Source organism: Taudactylus pleione, unplaced genomic scaffold (genome assembly GCF_031769625.1).
Source record: "Taudactylus pleione unplaced genomic scaffold, aTauple2 ptg000070l, whole genome shotgun sequence".
Lineage (NCBI taxonomy): Eukaryota > Metazoa > Chordata > Amphibia > Anura > Myobatrachidae > Taudactylus > Taudactylus pleione.
In genome coordinates this window covers 20,760,506-20,780,702 of record NW_028284472.1, presented here as the reverse complement: position 1 = coordinate 20,780,702, position 20,197 = coordinate 20,760,506, and the positions used below count along the sequence as shown (strand labels likewise).

Below are 20,197 nucleotides of genomic sequence, written 5' to 3'. Positions count from 1 at the left end.
TCACTAGGAAGTGGGCAGAATGTGGGAGAAATGCCTATCCTTCTGGGGGTGCGGGGGGTTACCCGAAAAATCGGGAGCCTCCCGTGAAAACCGGGAGGGTAGGCATGTATGGTTTGTGCCGCCCACTCGTGTCGCTTAGCATAGTCATCCATCTACCTCGGTGCAACCTTTTGGACATAAAAACACTATTGTGAGGTGTGAGGTGTTCAGAATAGATTGTAAATGAGTGGAAATTAAGGTTATTGAGGTTAATAATAGCATAGGAGCAGAAAAATCAACACATTCTGTGATTTTAGCTGTTTTTATGCTTTTTTTTAAAAAAAATACCTATCCAAAACACAAAACCCAGAACCCAAAACACCGAAGGGTGGTTTTGGCAAAACCAATCCAGATCCAAAACACGAAGAAAGATCCAGATCCAAAACCAAAACACAAAACACGAAAAGTGGCCGGTGCACACCCCTACTATATATAAATATATATATGTTTATATAGATTATATATATATGTAGACACACACATATATATATACATACATATATATATATATATATATATATATATATATATTACACATGTGTAGAGATATATAATATATTATATTTATATAAAATGCACATATGAAATATATATAAAAGTAACCAAGTCACAGTCACTCATACAGTGACAGGCGGACAGCAGGGCAGTCAGTGGCGGGCTGGGGTTCTTCCATTCACATTGCAGTCTCACACCCTTGTCACTCACACTGCATGTCTGCCCCTCGGTCACCACTCACCTGCCTTTCTGCAATCTCTCCTGTCTCACTCTCTGCCCGCCACCCGGAGGCTGGAACTGGTGTCTGCTGGTGATAGAAGAGAGCCTCGCGAGATGATGACGTCATCATCTCGCAAGAGCATCAGCTCCGCAGCGGCGCGGCTGCACTCCTGTCAAGTGTGACAGTGACTATCACACTGATACACAGACAGTGCGGCCAGTGACAGAGATCCCCTGCTAACACCTCCCCCGCCAGAACTACCGCCCGCCGTCGCCTGCGGTGGTTTAGTAAGGGTGTCGTTAAAAAAAAAATAGATTTAAATTTAAAAAAAAAACTGTGGTGTGCTGCGGACGGGTAATCTGTACCCGCTCCCCCCCCCCTCTTGGCGCCCCTGTGCACACTTGCACAAGCCCTGACATAACTGAGAAATAGCTCACATCCACGCATGCTATCAGTGCTATGGCTGCTTATGGCCACACAGTGGATAATTTATGCACGCCCCTGCAACGGGGTTGCAATGCACTGGCACGCCTGCGTTCGCCCGACCACGCCCCGTCACCACCCACAAACGGCACTTCCTGTCAATCACTCTGCTCAGGGTCTGCGTAGCCTTTGTAATCGCAGTTCCAAACGCAATTGCTAGTTATCACACACGCACTGCGATGCATACACATGCGCAGCACACAACAAACGACTGATTGCGTGCGGATTAGCAACTGCGTTCTTTGCTGAATCAGGCCCCGAGTAAGATAGAGCAAGTACAGCAACTGTGTACATGGACAAACCATGTTGCAAATCAAGGGGTGCAAATACATACAGTTTTTTGCATGCAGGGTAAATACTGGCTGCTTTTGCATGTAGCCCACAAATGCTGGACAGCTTTATTCTTACACTGCAATTTAGATTTCAGTTGGACACACCCCTCCCACATCTAAAGGTGCCTACACACATAGCGATGTGCTCACGATCTGACCTGAGGCACGATTTCCCCTTGAACTCTCCCCAGGCAGCTCCTCGGCAGTCGTGGTCACGATGTGGAGTAAAAAATGTCCAGTCTGACTTCAGATCTATCGTGCATCCAGTGCATCGTGTCCCAGATTGGCAAATCTGCCCTACAGCACGGCAGATCTGAAGATGCGATGTACGACGAGCGGGGACTCACGATTCGGGCATATTTTACACGATTTGTCATCACGATTCGTCGAAATCGGGCAAATCGTGTAAAAAAATCGCCATGTGTGTAGGCACCTTTACTCTCTCTGTACAGTTTACATCCGCCCCCACCGGCACAGTTACTGGCTCTATCTTACTCTATTCCCAAATCTGAATCAGGCCCTGTGTTTGTATTAAATTGCTGCAGTACTGTATATGTTGGCATTCTATCAATTAGTAACATTAATAAAAATTATAATAATGAAATAAGAATTGTTGACGTGATTGAAGACCAGTAAAGCAGTATCTTGCATTTATGAAGGGCGTTCAGCAGGTCCTGTCCTCAAGACGACACAAATACTATATACGGCTTTTCTGTCATTATATGAGACGCACGCGTCTTCCTCTGCAAATACCTGCGAAGTGAATGCGTGTTATTATCTCTGTAACATGATAAAATATGACATGTTGTGCTGGTTAGGAAAGACAAAACCAATTAGCTTCAGTTCATGGTCATCTCACATAAGAAATACGATATGACAATTTTTATATTACCCTGCGAGACACCATTTGCGGCTTCTATTAACTTGTATTAATATGCAACACACAAAGGATTGAGCCCGTCCGGCAGTTCATTTAGGTGTTATCCTATCATAATGCATTCTTATCAGCATATATATCAGCATATATACCCATAAGTAAGTACCCCCGTACGACAGCTGGGATATGAAACGCATTAACCTCTTCTAGAGCAAAGCACTTAGCTGCTGGCAATCCACTTTAGCACACTCGGTACAGCAGGTGCAGGAGACCGATATGTATGGGAAACGTTTGGGATTATACTTGCCAAATTGAAAACTATGGAAAAAGAATTTATAAATAGGCAATAGATAGATGGGACCTCCTAAGAAGGCATACACCAAATATATTAAATACTGTACATGTCACATTTATAAGTGAACCTAAGAGTTACTGCTTTTTTTTAAAACAGTTTGTAATAAACTCATATAGAAAATACATGTTCTCTGTCACCTATATGCATATACTGCAAAGTGCAAATAAATAATAATAATAATAATAATAATAATAATAATAATAAAAATAATAATAACTAGGGAATCCTGGTGGGTTCTGCCGATATGTTGGGTCTATGTACTAAGCTTCGGAAAGACAGATAAATTGGACGGAGATAAAGTACCAACCAATCAGCCCCTAACTGTCACTTTACAGACAGCTGATTGGTTGGCACTTTACCTCCTTCCACTTTATCTATCTCCAAGACTTATTACATAGACTCCTTAGTTACTAAGGATATTATTGAGATACTGAATCCGTAGTTTGAGGGTATTTGTCATAAAGAGCTCTGCTACATATGGTGGAACAATCACATTGGGCAACGAAACCTTTCCATTGTGACTGCAGTCTGAAAAATGTCCGTTAATCTCTTCTACCAAAACTGTAGGGCACCACAGTTCACACATTGCACATACATAGGACCCAAAGAGTAGTATTGTTGTGGCAAATATGTCATGTCCAATGCAAGAGGCGTACCAGTTGATCTTGTTACAGTATACGTTGGTTATGATCTTTGGATTGTGCGTTCTGGGAGACCTGTAAGGGTTCCACCACATCGATATCCTCAAGGCCGACCTCTAGGCATGTTTTGCGTAAACAATGTGAGGTGAAGTCAATAATGAAATAACACAGCAGTCGGTGATTGAGGTCCACACAAGATGCGCTAATATACAGTATGTGGCTGCAAATAACTGACACAGTTTCCAGACCACCCAACAGGCCACATGTTCCAGGTTATCCAACAGGTGCACAGGGAGAGTTCGCCAACTGTCATATTTTCTAGAGCACAATGGTGTTGTATTGTAAATGGCGGGTGTATTTTTTCCCACATAACTCCGAAACGAAGCAACCAATTACAAATTCAAACAAATCGGGTGTCAGCGCTCCCCTAATTAGGGTGTATGTATGTCACAATACGGTTAGTCTTGGTATGTTCATTGACAAGAAATGGGAAAAGTGACAATCCAAGATTTAGACTTCCAGCAGATACATTTTCTTTCTTATGAGGATCTCACACTGGGGCAATTCATCTGTAGTACAGTAGGTCAATTACCTCAAAAATATAAAATTGAAGCTCCACGTACAGTAGTGTAAGATCAATGATATTTATTGAAGTATAATCCATATAAAATAATGAAAAGAAAAATAAATAACAATTGAAAACACCACAATACATGGGGTTTCCTGCGTACCATGTGAGGCCTTTTGCGAAAGGCACACTTGAAGGCATGAAGGGCTGAATGGTAATTCCGGGTAAGTCTCCTTCGCCTACCAAATATGTGTGACTCTCTAGGTCCTAATGGATTCACAGGGATCCCCTCCACCAACGCGTTTCGACCAATAGGTCTTCTTCAAGGTGTAGGTGGTAAAGCACAGTAACAATATTTATAGCCAGTCTGGGCTGGTGCCTCCCCTTCCCCTATTTCTATAGTGGGTGGCTTTGTGATTGGTTAGGTGTCCCAAACGACAGTATGGCTTAATGTCATAAATAGGTTATCCGTATTGTTATAGTGACTAATGTATGACAAATGGGCGTCAATAGGGGGAATGATATCTCCTTAAAATAGCCCGTGCCAGACTTAAATGCCGGGTGTGAGTTCCAACTGTGGACGCAGGCTCCTTCCACCAGAGGCTAGCTGGAAGTACGTCACGTTGAGTGCCACATAGCCGCGACTTCAAAGTCACATTTGGGAGGCAAAGGAGACTTACCCAGGATTACCATTCTGCCCTTCATACCTTCAAGCGTGCCTTTCTCAAAAGGCCCCACATGGTACGCAGGAACCCCATATGTTATGGTGGTTTCAATTGTTATTTTTCTTTATGACATTAAGCCATACTGTCATTTGGGACACCTAACCAATCACAAAGACCCACCCACTATAGAAATAGGGGAAGGAGAGGCACCATCCCAGACTGGCTATAAATATTGTCCTGTGCATTACCACCTACACCTTGAAGAAGACCTATTGGTCGAAATGCGTTGGTGAAGGTAATCCCTGTGAATCCATTAGGACCTAGAGAGTCAGACACATTTGGGAGGTGAAGGAGACTTACCCGGGATTACCATTCTGCCCTTCATACCTTCAAGCGTGCCCTTCTCAAGCGGCCTCACATGGTACAGAGGAACCCCATATATTATGGTGGTTTCAGTTGTTATTTATTTTCCTTTTCATTATTTTATATGGATTATACTTCAATAAATGTGATTGATCTTAAACTATGTGGAGCTTCATTTTTATATTTTTAAAGGTAATTGACCTACTACAGATGAAGTGTCCCAGTGTGAGATCATGAGAAAGAAAATTTATCTGCTGGACGTTTAAATCTTGGAGTTTCACTTTTCCCATTCTTTATCAATGAACATAGCAAGACTAACTGTATTGTGCCATACATACACCCTAATTAGGGGAATGCTGACATTTAAGTCTGGCACGGGCTATTTTAAGGAGATATCATTCCCCCTATTTACGCCCATTTGTCATACATTACTCACTATAACGATATGGATAAGCAATTTATGACATTGAACCATACTGTCGTTTGGGATTTGCGATTTCATACACTGGTTGGTGCTCTCCACCTCTTGGGTATTCAGCTGCACTCCGCTGCAGTAGCGCAATCAGTACAAACCTGACTTTTTTGAAGCAACCAATTACAACTCCAAAATTTTTCTGCAAATCTATGGACCAAGACCTTTAATTTTGTATATGATGTGCCCTGCTAAGACAACGACATCATAAAAATATGTCACTCATTTCATTTCAGATGGATGTAGCAGAGACCTGAACCTCACACTATAGAAGGAAAATTTAATTCTTTTTTTCCTAACCCTAACTTCCCTCTAGTGTCTAACCCTAACCCTCCTGCCCGCTGCCTAATCCTAACGTCCCTCTACTGTCTAACCCTAACCATCCTGCCCGCTGCCTAACCCTAAAGTCCCTCTACTGACTAACCCTAACCCTCCTGCCCGCTGCCTAACCCTAATGTCCCTCTAGTGACTAACCCTAACCCTCCTGCCCACAGACTAACCCTAATGTCCCTCTAGTGTCTAACCCTAACCCTCCTGCCTGCAGCCTATCCCTAATGTCCCTCTAGTGTCTAACCCCTAACCCTCCTGCCCGCTGCCTAACCCTAATGTCCCTCTACTGTCTAACCCTAACCCTCCTGCCCACAGCCTAACCCTAATGTCCCTCTAGTGTCTAACCCTAACCCTCCTGCCTGCAGCCTAACCCTAATGTCCCTCTAGTGTCTAGCACTAACCCTCCTGCCCGCAGCCTAACCTTAATGTCCCTCTAGTGCCTAACACTAACCCTCCTGCCTGCCGCCTAACCCTAATGTCCCTCTAGTGTCTAACCCTAACCCTCCTGCCCGCAGCCTAACCCTAATGTCCCTCTAGTGTCTAACCCTAACCCTCCTGCCCGCAGCCTAACCTTAATGTCCCTCTAGTGTCTAACACTAACCCTCCTGCCTGCAGCCTAACTCTAATGCCCCTCTAGTGTCTAACACTAACCCTCCGGCCTGGAGCCTAACCCTAATGTCCCTCTAGTGTCTAACACTAACCCTCCTGCCCACAGCCTAACCTTAATGTTCCTCTAGTGTCTAACACTAACCCTCTTTCCCGCAGCCTAACCCTTCCCTCTAGTGTCTAACACTAACCCTCCTGCCCGCAGCCTAACCCTAATGTCCCTCTAGTGTCTAACCCTCCTGCCTGCAGCCTAACCCTAATGTCCCTCTAGTGTCTAACACTAACCCTCTTGCCCGCTACCTATCCCTAATGTCCCTCTAGTGTCTAACCCTAACCCTCCTGTCCACAGCCTAACCCTAATGTCCCTCTAGTGTCTAACCCTAACCCTCCTGCCCGCTGCCTAACCCTAATGTCCCTCTAGTGTCTAACCCTCCTGCCTGCAGCCTAACCCTAATGTCCCTCTAGTGTCTAACACTAACCCTCCTGCCCGCAGCCTAACCCTAATGTCCCTCTAGTGTCTAACCCTCCTGCCTGCAGCCTAACCCTAATGTCCCTCTAGTGTCTAAGCCTAACCCTCCTGCCTGCAGCCTAATCGTAATGTCCCTCTAGTGTCTAATCCTCCTGCCCGCAGCTTAGCCCTAATGTCCCTCTAGTGTCTAACCCTAACCCTCCTGCCCGCAGCCTAACTCTAATGTCAACATTCTGACAATGTCAACATTTCACATATTGACATTCTGACAATGTCGACACGTTGCCTGTCAACATTTTAACGACATTGGGCCTGATTCGGATATAGACGCTATTTCAATCATACTTGCCGACAATCAGCTCCAGCCTTCCGGGAGGGAGCTGATTGTCGGCTAACAGCGGGGGGGCGTGGCCGGTCATTGGGGGCGGAGCCGGGGGCGAGCCAGCCAATTGGTGGCACATTGGAGGCGAAGCCGGGGGCGGGGCCGCACGATCGCGTCATCGTGGCTCCGCCCCTCTTCACAATGCCATCAGGCTTCCCCACTGCGGGGGTTTCTAGTCTGTTCAGGGGGGAGGACGGGAGGGTCGGAGGTTTCCGGGAGGCTTGCCTGCCTTTCCAGGTGGCCGGGAGCGGCACCCGAAAATCGGGAGGCTCCTGGCCAAATCGAGAGGGTAGGCAAGCCTGATTTCAATATTCACGCACTTGAGCATGTATCGGTGAGATGCCCATGCGTCTTAACCGCAATGCACACGTAAGGCGATATGAATTGCAAGCAAATGCAACTACGGTTGTTGTGAGGATTTATCCGCTAGTGATTGACAGACAGCTGGCGTTGTTGGAGGTAACAGGGAGTGGCTACAAAAACGCGGGTGTGTTGTAACCGTTTCCGTGGCATGTATCTGCCTGAAACTGCAATACCGTACGCAGAGTATATGGCACCAATGTCTCAGTTCCCTTGGCCATTTATGCGCAACCATAGGCTTACTCAGATGATCGACTATCGAATGATCTGCGACCACCGCTGTTTATTTGCTTGGTCTCAGCGAGACCACCTGTGGGCACAGTGGCATAACTTCATCCCAGGTGCCCAGAGGCAAGATAAATGTTGGTGCCCACCCCCAAATTAAAATGTACCACCCCCCCAGCACCTATGCCAGCCCCAGCTGCCGCCCCCCTATGCAGTTCCCTCAGTAGTGGTCCCCCTGTGCAGTGCCCTCTGTAGAGCTTCCCCTATGCAGTGCCGCCTATGTTATGCCCCCCAGTAGTGGTCCCCCTATACAGTACCTCCAGTAGTGGTCCCCCTGTAGTGCCCCCTGTAGTACCCCCAGTAGTAAGCCCCTGTAGTGCCCCCAGTAATGCCCCCTGTAGTAAGCCCCCGTAATGCCCCCTGTAGTAAGCCCCCTGTAGAAAGCTCCCAGTAATGCCCCCTGTAGTAAGCCCCCAGTAATGTCCCCTGTAGTAAGCCCCTTTAATGCCCCCAGTAGTGCTCCCAGTAATGCCCCCAGTAGTGCTCCAGTAATGCCCCCTGTAGTGAGCCCCCAGTAATGCCCCCTGTAGTGAGCCCCCCACGAGCATACACACATACAAAAAAAAACAATACTTACCTGAAACCCCCGCTCCAGTGCTGCTGCCTCCCGTCCCCGGCGCCCGCTCCTCGAAACTATGGGAGTGTCATCATGACGTCACTCCCATAGTGCATTGCGGGACCCGGAAGCGGAGCTCAGGAGTGAGCTCGGTTCCTCCAGCTACCGCCAGGTGGAAAGAGGGAGCCGGGCGTCCGCTGGTAACACACTCAGCGGGCGCCCGGAAAATGGCGGATGCGACCGCACCCCCCGTATTGACGCCGCTGGAGGTGGAGCACCGGAACGGCCCGGGGGACAATGGAGCCAGGTGCCCCCTTAAGGGCTGGAGACCGACGGTAAATGACTCCATTGTCTCCGGGAGTTCTGCCACTGTGTGGGCATCTTGATACATTTCCAGGCGGCTGTAGCATTCGCATATTTTCTCACGGCAGCTGCGTACAAACTGCAGCTGCTAATGCTGACTCAGGCCCATTGTGTTGTCGATATTGTAAATGTCGACCTAATGACTACAGTACTGTACATCCCACTCAAGATGTTACAAAGAACATCCAAAGTGAAACAAGTGAGTTTGAGTTTAGACACGCAAAACAGCACTGTGGTATAACTTTGACATTACATACAGTATACTGATAGCGATGTTGAATGTAGTAGTAGTATTAGCAGTAGTAGTACCAATGTCTACTGTAGCCTGCATGATTACAACGTAAAGAACATATTGGAGTTTATGAGACTTTGGGTTACTCTGGGTGGAGGGCTACATATGTGAAACCATTCAGTCCAGTTAGAGCATTACCAGCCGAGCTATAGCCTCATAAAAGGAAGTCAGACTACAAAAAGCACTGGTGCCCTTTCATGTACAGCTCGTACAGAATTTACAACCGTGAAACCCATGTGACATTATACAAATCCATCCCTTATTTCCTTATCACTCCCAAATGTGAAAACAAATGGACACAGAAACATATGGTAACATAAGCGGTTTGCAGGCATCAGCCAAAATAATGAGAGGAAAATAGGCATTGTGACTAATATCTCAAGCGAAAAAAAAGAGGGTCTGTCTAATTGTGACTCGTGCACTGCTCTCATGACCGTCCTGGCACTGGTGTACTTGCATATAAAGGAACTGGAAAAATAGTCTTCATTGAGTGTGGTAGAAAAGATTAAGGGGTATATTTACTAAAGTGAGAGTTTTTAGAAATGGAGATGTTGCCTACAGCAACCAATCAGATTCTACGTAACATTCTACTAGCTCCTTCTAGAAGATAATAGCTAGAATCTGATTGGTTGTGATGGGCAACATCTCCACTTCTAAAAACTCTCACTTTAGTAAATATACTGTACACACTGACTACCAATAGGGGAATATAAACATGAAAGTCAAGTAAAAAAATCTGAAATAGTATTTATTACACCAGAGGCCAGGAAAGGTTACATTTTACGATGGTTTCCTCACATTCCAGACACAAGAATCTTTGGTCCATTGTGCAACGTGCATACACCCCTGCAGATTATTGTGGGACAGTCCTGAGGTAAGTATATAATAATTAATGAAGTTAAAAAAAAAGAGGAAGAATTTAAAATTACAGCCATTCAGGGGGAAATAATTCTTGGTTGTTTCTATAGCTGTTTACATCCAGGGAAGAAAAACCCTATTCTGCACTGATGAGTCTCCATAACACAGAAACAGTCGGTTTTTAGGTATTCATGGTCTGATTCAGAGATATGGGGCCTAATTCAGCAGCGAATCGCAACTGCGATTACGCACGCAATCAGTCAATTGTTGCATACTGTGCATGCGTATGCACCACAGTGCGCGATCGCAGTGACTACACTGGTGGCGACTCAAACGTAGGCGCGTCAAAACCATTTTCGAGACTTGTCTCATGCTGCGACTGTGATCCCAGACAAAGTAAATATGGCTCCCACGTCACTACAAAAAAAAAAAAACGTACTTCAATTCTAAGACCTCTCCAAATGAATTCAAATTTTTTGTTTAACTACTAAAATAATGCTCAGATTCATTTTTTTAAGTCCGAAGGGCCTGATTCAGATCTGCTTGCGAGCACATAGCGCTCGCAAGCGGGTCGATGGTCGGGCAGTACGCACGCGCGGCGTATGCACTTCGCGTGTGCGAGCACCAGAGCGAGTGGGAACTTCATTCGCTCGGGGCTCACAGCAAAACGGGGCAGCTGTCGATGTTGATCGACAGCTCGTCCCGTTTTGTAGGTGGGTCGGTGGGGTGGCTGGCCAAACGGAGGCGTTCCCAAAGGAACGCCTGCCATTTGGGGGTGGCCCTACTGACATAACACGTGATGTCAGTAGTGAACTTACTGCTCTATTAGAGCAGGAAGTTCACTGGGGCTTGTGGTGGACGAGACCCTACCACAAGGGTCTCGTCGCAAGCCCGATGGTCGCGACCATCGCCAGGTCGCCCGCTAAGCTGTGAGTGGTCACCCACAGCTTAGCGAGCGGCCTGGAGGCCGGTAAAAAAAAAAAAACGGCCCAAATAGCAAGCGCCTCTGAATCAGGGCCTAAGTGTATCTTCGTAGAGAGGCACGAAATTTTCAAGCAAGCAAGTTGAAAATTTTCGTTTTTAGCCGAACAAAAACTTAAAAACCTTGATTTTTATTTTGGGCTCTATCACCAAGTTGTATTTCGTATAGGGGTGTGCACCGGCCACTTTTCGTGTTTTGTGTTTTGGTTTTGGATCTGGATCTTTCTTCGTGTTTTGGATCTGGATTGGTTTTGCCAAAACCACCCTTCCGTGTTTTGGGTTCTGGGTTTTGTGTTTTGGATCTGTATTTTTTTTTAAAAAAGCATAAAAACAGCTAAAATCACAGAATTTGTAGGTTTTTCTGCTCCTATGCTATTATTAACCTCAATAACCTTAATTTCCACTCATTTCCAGTCTATTCTGAACACCTCACACCTCACAATAGTGTTTTTATGTCCAAAACGTTGCACCGAGGTAGCTGGATGACTATGCTAAGCGACACGAGTGGGCGGCACAAACACGTGACCCATCTAGGCGTGAAACTGCAGTGGCAGACAGGATGGCAGTTTGAAAAACTAGGCCCCAAACTGTACATAATGCAAAGAAAAAAAAGAGGTGCAAGATGGAATTGTCCTTGGGCCCTCCCACCCACCCTTATGTTGTATAAACAGGACATGCACACTTTAACAAACCAATCATTTCAGCGCCAGGGTCTGCCACACAACTGTGGCTGAAATGATTGGTTCGTTTGGGCCCCCACAAAACAAGCTGGCAATTAATGTGTCCCTGCACAAACTGGCTCTATGGAGGCAAGATGTCATCCTCATCCTCCTCATCCACCGATTCCTCACCCTCTTCAGTGTGTACATCCTCATCCTCACAAAGTATTAACTCGTCCCCACTTGAATCCACCACCACAGGTCCCTCTGTACCTTCTGGAGGCTGGTCTCCCTGGAAGAGCTGATAATTCATTTTGATGAACATCATCTTCTCCACATTCTGTGGAAGCAACCTCCTACGCCTTTCGCTGACAAGGTTCCCGGCTGCACTAAACACTCTTTCGGAGTACACACTGGAGGGGGGGCAACTCAGGTAAAATAGAGCCAGTTTGTACAGGGGCCTCCAAATTGCCTCTTTTTCCTGCCAGTACAGGTATGGACTGTCTGCCATGCCTACTTGGATGCTGTCACCGATGTAATCCTCCACCATTCTGTCAATGGTGACAGTATCATATGCAGTGACAGTAGACATGTCAGAAATTGTTGCCAGGTCCTTCAGTCCGGACCAGATGTCCAAACTTGGTCCTGCCTGTCCTGCATCACCGCCAGCGGGTTGCTTAGGATACCTAAGTTTTTTCCTGGCAGCCCCAGTTGCAGGAGAAAATGAAGAAGGAGCTGTTGACGTGTCACGTTCCGCTTCAGCTGACAGTGTGTTCACCAGCAGGTCTTTGCACCTCTGCAGGCTTGTGTCGGCCGGAAAGAGAGACACCACATAGGCTTTAAACCTAGGATCGAGCACGGTGGCCAAAATGTAGTGGTCTGATTTCAACAGATTGACCACCCTGGAATCCTGGCAAAGCGAATGAAGGGCTTCATCCACAAGTCCCACATGCCGAGCGGAATCGCTCCGTCTTAGCTCCTCCTTCACTTTCTCCAGCTGCTTCTGCAAAAGCCTGATGAGGGGAATGACCTGACTCAAGCTGGCAGTGTCTGAACTGACTTCACGTGTGGCAAGTTCGAAGGGCTGGAGAACCTTGCACAACACGGAAATCATTCTCCACTGCGCTTGAGTCAGGTGCATACCCCCTCCTTTGCCTATGTCATAGGTGGATGTATAGGCTTGTATGGCCTTTTGCTGCTCCTCCATCCTCTGAAGCATATAGAGGGTTGAGTTCCACCGTGTCACAACCTCTTGCTTCAGGTGATGGCGGGGCAGGTTCAAGAGTGTTTGCTGGCGCTCCAGTCTTCGGCACGCAGTCGCTGAATGGCGAAAGTGGCCAGAAATTTTTCGGGCCACCCAAAGCGTCTCCTGCACGCCCCTGTCGCTTTTCAGAAAATTCTGCACCACCAAGTTTATTGTGTGAGCAAAACATGGGACGTGCTGGAATTTGCCCAGATGTAATGCCCGCACAATATTGGTGGCGTTGTCAGATATCACAAATCCCCAGGAGAGTCTAAGTGGGGTAAGCCACTGGGCGATGATTTCCCTCAGTTTCTCTAAGAGGTTGTCGGCGGTGTGCCTCTTACTGAAACCGGTGATACACAGCGTAGCCTGCCTTGTAACGAGCTGGCGTTTCTGAGATGCTGCTACTGGTGACGCTGCTGCTGTTGCTGCGTAAGGTGATACATCTACCCAGTGGGCTGTCACAGTCATATAGTCCTTAGTCTGCCCTGTTCCACTTGTCCACATGTCCGTGGTTAAGTGGACATTGTGTACAACGGCATTTTTCAGGACACTGAGGACACTTTTTCTGACGTTTCTGTACAGTCTCGGTATCGCCTGCCTAGTGAAGTGGAATCTAGACGGTATTTGGAACCGGGGACACACTACCTCCATCAATTGTCTAAATCCCACTGCACTAATGGCGGATACCGGACGCACGTCTAACACCAACATAGCAGTCAAGGCCTCAGTTATACGTTTTGCTTCAGGATGACTGCTGTCGTACTTCATCCTCCTCGCTAAGGACTGTTGGAGGGTCAATTGTTTAGTAAAAGTAGTGGTGTTCCTACTTCCTCTCTGGGATGATGAACGACTCCCAGCAGCAGCAACAGCAGCAGCGGCAGCAGTAGGCGTAGCAATGCAGGATCCTCCAGAGGAATCCCGGATAGGAGAGTCAGTCATGCCAGTGACATGGCCTGCAGGACTACTTCCGATCCTGACTAAGGAGGAAATTGACGAGGAGGGAGTTGACGGTGTGGTTTGCAGGCGCTTGGATACAACAGGACAACGGGATTTAGGTGTCCCTGGACTGCTTACGGTCTTAGCCAAAGTTTCTGAACTTGACAGTAACTTTTTATGAACGCGCTGCAGGTGCCGTATAAGGGAGGATGTTCCTAGGTGGTTGACGTCCCTACCCCTACTTATTTCACCTTTACATATGGTACATATGGCAAGACAGTTGTTGTCCGGATTTGGATAGAAATATTGCCAGACCAAAGAGGTGGAATGTTTGGTCTTCTGCCCAGGCATGACCGTGATGGGCTTTTTCATCCCACGGACAACAACTGTCTCCCCCGGAGCCTGATTTAAACAAACCACATCACCATCAGAATCCTCCTCGCCAACTTCCTCCTCAGCGCCAGCTACACCAGTATCCTCATCCTGTTGTACTTCAACAGTGACATCTTCAATTTGCATATCAGCAAGTGGACTGTGGGTGCTCCTTTCAGCACTTGCAGGGGGCATGCAAATGGTGGAAAGAGCCACCTCTTCCCGTCCAGTGCTGGGAAGGTCAGGCATCGCAACCACCACCACACTTGGACTCTCCTTGGGGATTTGTGATATCTTCTTAGAAAGCACAGTTCTTCGCTGTGCTTTTGCCAGCTTAACTCTTTTGATTTTTTTAGTGGGAGGAGGGCTTCCATCGTCATGTGAAGCTGAACCACTAGTCATGAACATACTAGGGATCGACCTTAGCCGTTCCTTGCCACTCCGTGTCGTAAATGGCATATTGGCAAGTTTACGTTTCTCTTCAGCTGATTTAAATGTCTTTTTCAAGGTCATTTTCCTGAACTTTGCCATTTGGGATTGTATGTGCCCTCTACTATGACATTGGGCATCGGCCTTGGCAGACGACGTTGATGGCATGTTATCGTCTATGTCATGACTAGTGGCAGCAGCTTCAGCACTAGGAGGAAGTGGTTCTTGATCTTTCTCTATTTTATTTTTATCGGAGAAAGTTTGGTCCTCCATTTATGTTATATCGATTTGATATATACGTGCGGCTAAACACAGAAAATAATTTTTTTTTTGGTTTGGACTGGAGTGTACTTTGTGGGTTACAGCACCCTTTAACGGTCAAGCCAGCCGGCCCTTTACTTATGACACAGGCGCACTCTTGGCACTACTTTGTTGATGCACGTGCGGCTACTGCGCACACAATTCACAAACACAGAAAATAATTTTTTTTTGGTTAGGACTGGAGTGTACTTTCGGGGGTTACAGCACCCTTTAACGGTCAAGCCAGCCGGCCCTTTACTTATGACACAGGCGCACGCTTGGCACTACTTTGTTGATGCACGTGCGGCTACTGCGCACACAATTCACAAACACAGAAAATAATTTTTTTTTTGGTTTGGACTGGAGTGTACTTTCGGGGGTTACAGCACCCTTAACGGTCAAGCCAGCCGGCCCTTTACTTATGACACAGGCGCACGCTTGGCACTACTTTGTTGATGCACGTGCGGCTACTGCGCACACAATTCACAAACACAGAAAATAATTTTTTTTTTGGTTTGGACTGGAGTGTACTTGGGGGTTACAGCACCCTTTAACGGTCAAGCCAGCCGGCCCTTTACTTATGACACAGGCGCACGCTTGGCACTACTTTGTTGATGCACGTGCGACTACTGCGCACACAATTCACAAACACAGAAAATAATATTTTTTTTGGTTTGGACTGGAGTGTACTTTCGGGGGTTACAGCACCCTTAACGGTCAAGCCAGCCGGCCCTTTACTTATGACACAGGCGCACGCTTGGCACTACTTTGTTGATGCACGTGCGGCTACTGCGCACACAATTCACAAACACAGAAAATAATTTTTTTTTGGTTTGGACTGGAGTGTACTTTCGGGGGTTACAGCACCCTTAACGGTCAAGCCAGCCGGCCCTTTACTTATGACACAGGCGCACGCTTGGCACTACTTTGTTGATGCACGTGCGGCTACTGCGCACACAATTCACAAACACAGAAAATAATTTTTTTTTTGGTTTGGACTGGAGTGTACTTTCGGGGGTTACAGCACCCTTAACGGTCAAGCCAGCCGGCCCTTTACTTATGACACAGGCGCACTCTTGGCACTACTTTGTTGATGCACGTGCGGCTACTGCGCACACAATTCACAAACACAGAAAATAATTTTTTTTTGGTTAGGACTGGAGTGTACTTTCGGGGGTTACAGCACCCTTTAACGGTCAAGCCAGCCGGCCCTTTACTTATGACACAGGCGCACGCTTGGCACTACTTTGTTGATGCACGTGCGGCTACTGCGCACACAATTCACAAACACAGAAAATAATTTTTTTTTTGGTTTGGACTGGAGTGTACTTTCGGGGGTTACAGCACCCTTAACGGTCAAGCCAGCCGGCCCTTTACTTATGACACAGGCGCACGCTTGGCACTACTTTGTTGATGCACGTGCGGCTACTGCGCACACAATTCACAAACACAGAAAATAATTTTTTTTTTGGTTTGGACTGGAGTGTACTTGGGGGTTACAGCACCCTTTAACGGTCAAGCCAGCCGGCCCTTTACTTATGACACAGGCGCACGCTTGGCACTACTTTGTTGATGCACGTGCGACTACTGCGCACACAATTCACAAACACAGAAAATAATATTTTTTTTGGTTTGGACTGGAGTGTACTTTCGGGGGTTACAGCACCCTTAACGGTCAAGCCAGCCGGCCCTTTACTTATGACACAGGCGCACGCTTGGCACTACTTTGTTGATGCACGTGCGGCTACTGCGCACACAATTCACAAACACAGAAAATAATTTTTTTTTTGGTTTGGACTGGAGTGTACTTTCGGGGGTTACAGCACCCTTAACGGTCAAGCCAGCCGGCCCTTTACTTATGACACAGGCGCACGCTTGGCACTACTTTGTTGATGCACGTGCGACTACTGCGCACACAATTCACAAACACAGAAAATAATATTTTTTTTGGTTTGGACTGGAGTGTACTTTCGGGGGTTACAGCACCCTTAACGGTCAAGCCAGCCGGCCCTTTACTTATGACACAGGCGCACGCTTGGCACTACTTTGTTGATGCACGTGCGGCTACTGCGCACACAATTCACAAACACAGAAAATAATTTTTTTTTTGGTTTGGACTGGAGTGTACTTTCGGGGGTTACAGCACCCTTAACGGTCAAGCCAGCCGGCCCTTTACTTATGACACAGGCGCACGCTTGGCACTACTTTGTTGATGCACGTGCGGCTACTGCGCACACAATTCACAAACACAGAAAATAATTTTTTTTTTGGTTTGGACTGGAGTGTACTTTCGGGGGTTACAGCACCCTTAACGGTCAAGCCAGCCGGCCCTTTACTTATGACACAGGCGCACGCTTGGCACTACTTTGTTGATGCACGTGCGGCTACTGCGCACACAATTCACAAACACAGAAAATATATTATTTTTTTAGCACTTGGGGGGAGCACCCCTGATGGACAGAGCACCCCCTGGACAACACTACAGCACTCCTTTAGGACTGGGACACTGCACAGGACTTTGGAGTGGACACAGCTCCTATGGAGAACTGACTGCACAACACAGTCCAGCCAGCCCCTATGGACTTTGAAGTAGTGGACACAGCCCCTATTAACAACAGCAGCACAGCACAACACAGCCAGCCCCTATGGACTTTGAAGTAGTGGACAACAGCAGCACTACACTACACTACACTACACAGCCCTAACTCCCACCCTCCCTCTTCACTGTCCACAGCCGAGTGAGAAAATGGCGCCGACGTGTGTACCTTATATAGGATCCAAAACCCGCGAGACTCGGAAGGCGGGAAGATGACGTTTTGCCTCGATTTCAGATCCGAGTCAGGCGGGAAAAGTCGAGCCTGACTCGGATCGGACTCGGATCGGGGGGGCTCGGGGGGGTTCGGATTTCAGAAATCCGAACCCGCTCACCCCTAATTTCGTATAACTGCTAAGCCATTAACTGAAATGTAAAGCTTGAGCTCTAAGTTCACATTCGCAAGTAAAACCGAAAAACCGATAAAAATACTATATCATTAAATCATGTGAGCGTGTTTATTTTATTAACTGGCCCAAACATGGTTAAATCGGGTTTGTCTGGCATCCATTTGTGGAGTTTTATAGATTATCTAAAAGTCAAAGATTTATCTTGAATTATATACTTTAGAAACAGTTTGTCAAATTGGTTTGACACTCACTTTAAAGCAATTTCTCTTTAATCATGAAGTGAGTGGACAGTGGGGCGGTCTTCACTATGTGTCACTTACAGAATGTTTGTTGGAAAGTTTTTATTACAAATGTCAAGGTGTGCCTGGAAATGTACTTTCCTACAAAGCACTACTAAGAGATGGACAAATGATCCACATTATAGGGGCTGATTCGGAGTCTCACGCAATGCCAATAATCGCGCTAATGGTCAATGTTTTTCAACTAAGTAGTGAAAAAGTTGCACAGGGCTTGTGTCCCATGCTGTGTATGCGAGGGGCGGACTGCTCCGTGTGGAAGACAGCCTCCTACCGTGCAGGTGTAGTCCGGCACTTACCTGGCTCCACTTGCTCTTACCTTCAGGTCACTGATGAAGCGCTGGTCGATGATCCTGGAATGCAGGTAAGATGTGGACTGAACAGGCGAGGACCCTGGACCCTGCAATGGAAAGTATATATGCTAAGTCCAGAAGTTCATCATTGGCACCCTTGGTCTCAAGCTTAGCAGACCTCAGGAGCCGATTCAGACCCTCTCGCTAGGATGCGATCGCTTGTAGCTGGCCGATAGCTGCAATCTGCGCATGCGTATGCATCGCAATGCGCGTGCGCGAACCAGTGCGAACACTCGGGAAGCAATCGCTCACTGCGCATAGACAGCCCAGCTGAATGAGTGACAGGAGAGGCCGTTTGTGGGTGGTAACAAGGGCAGGCACTAGAAACGGGGGAGTGGAGGTGCGAACGCAGGCGTGCCTGAGTGTTACAACGCCATTCCAGAGGCGTGCATAATTAAAAGGAGCATCATTGTACACGTCACTTGGTGGGATTTCACACTGAAGTGAGCGCAGTGCTTGCGGCAGGGTATAGTCAACCTCAAACGCTGCGATCGCATGCGATGGTGCTCGATGTACCAATGTTTTCAATGTCATGCACTTCCTGGAGATGACGTGCGCAAGTGGGCGTCTTATGAATGGTGTATGGGCATCTGCATACACTAAGTGATCGCACGCCAAGACATAGTGGGCGTGCTAATGCCTTGCTGTGCGATCGCCTGCCTTGCTGGGCGTGCTCTGGATTTGCTTAGTATAACAGGTGGGAATCGCACAAGTGGAGGGGGTAGGTATAACGCACTAAACACTGATATGCTCAAATACTCTTGTTACCTTGATGGGCGAACAGTTGTAATCTCAGGGCCTGATTCAAACCCGCTCGTGTTGGCCCAGTGCGCATGCGCAAGACCCGGATAGCGACGGGCAAGCCGTCACTCCGGGTCTCGCACCAAAGGGAGCGTACTGTCGATGGTGAGTGACAGTACGCCCCCTTTGGTGGGCGTGCCGGGGGCGTGGCTGCCCCGACGGAGGCATTCCCATGGGAACGCCTACCGTCTGGGGCCGGCCCCACTGACATCACAAGTGATGTCAGTGGGGGTGCCTTCGGCTCTGATAGAACCGAAAGCACTCCAGGGCTTGCGGCAACGAGACCCTACCACAAGGGTGTCTCGTCGCAAGCCCGATGGTTGCGATGGTCTTGACCATCGCGACCATCTTCCTGGCTGCTCGCTATAGCTGTAGGTGGTCACCCACAGCTATACGAGCGGCCAGGAGGCCGCTCTAAAAATTAAGAAGGACGGCCCTGATTCAGAGCGAACGCTCTGTCAGAGCGTCCGGCTCTGAATCAGGGCCACGGTACCTGCGAATAAGCACAGGACAGCCCACCCACATGGCTACACTACCCTGTCCTTATCTCTAAGCGTGTGCCTGCCACAACAGCCTGACTACATAGCAGACATAGCAGGGCACTATCACTCTAAGGGCTCTATTTATTAACATTATTTTTACTAAAACATTATTTTAGTATCACCTATAGTTATTACAGGGTAATTGGAGTAAAATTCGTAAAATTCTACTCCAACCCCTAAGTATCACTTATTTTTAGTAAGCAGTTCGCATTACCCATAATTGTAATGGGAAATGTGATCCGACCAAAGTCACTAAATATAAATTGTAAAAAAATACCGGGGAAAGCCCTGTGATAATAACGCCACCAGGGTCTCCCCCGGTTACTGG

At 47.4% G+C, this 20,197-nt stretch overlaps 1 long non-coding RNA gene across 1 annotated transcript in view; it reads right to left on the bottom strand.

Annotated features, from left to right (window-relative positions):
* The window catches only part of LOC148534213 (uncharacterized), a 52,828-nt gene extending 34,291 nt beyond the window's left edge, over window positions 1-18,537 (bottom strand). Inside the window, exon 1 of the long non-coding RNA XR_015877693.1 lies at window positions 18,493-18,537. This is a non-coding gene — a long non-coding RNA (uncharacterized LOC148534213). The remainder of the gene's footprint in view (window positions 1-18,492) is intronic.
* Between the last annotated feature and the right edge of the window lie 1,660 nt (window positions 18,538-20,197).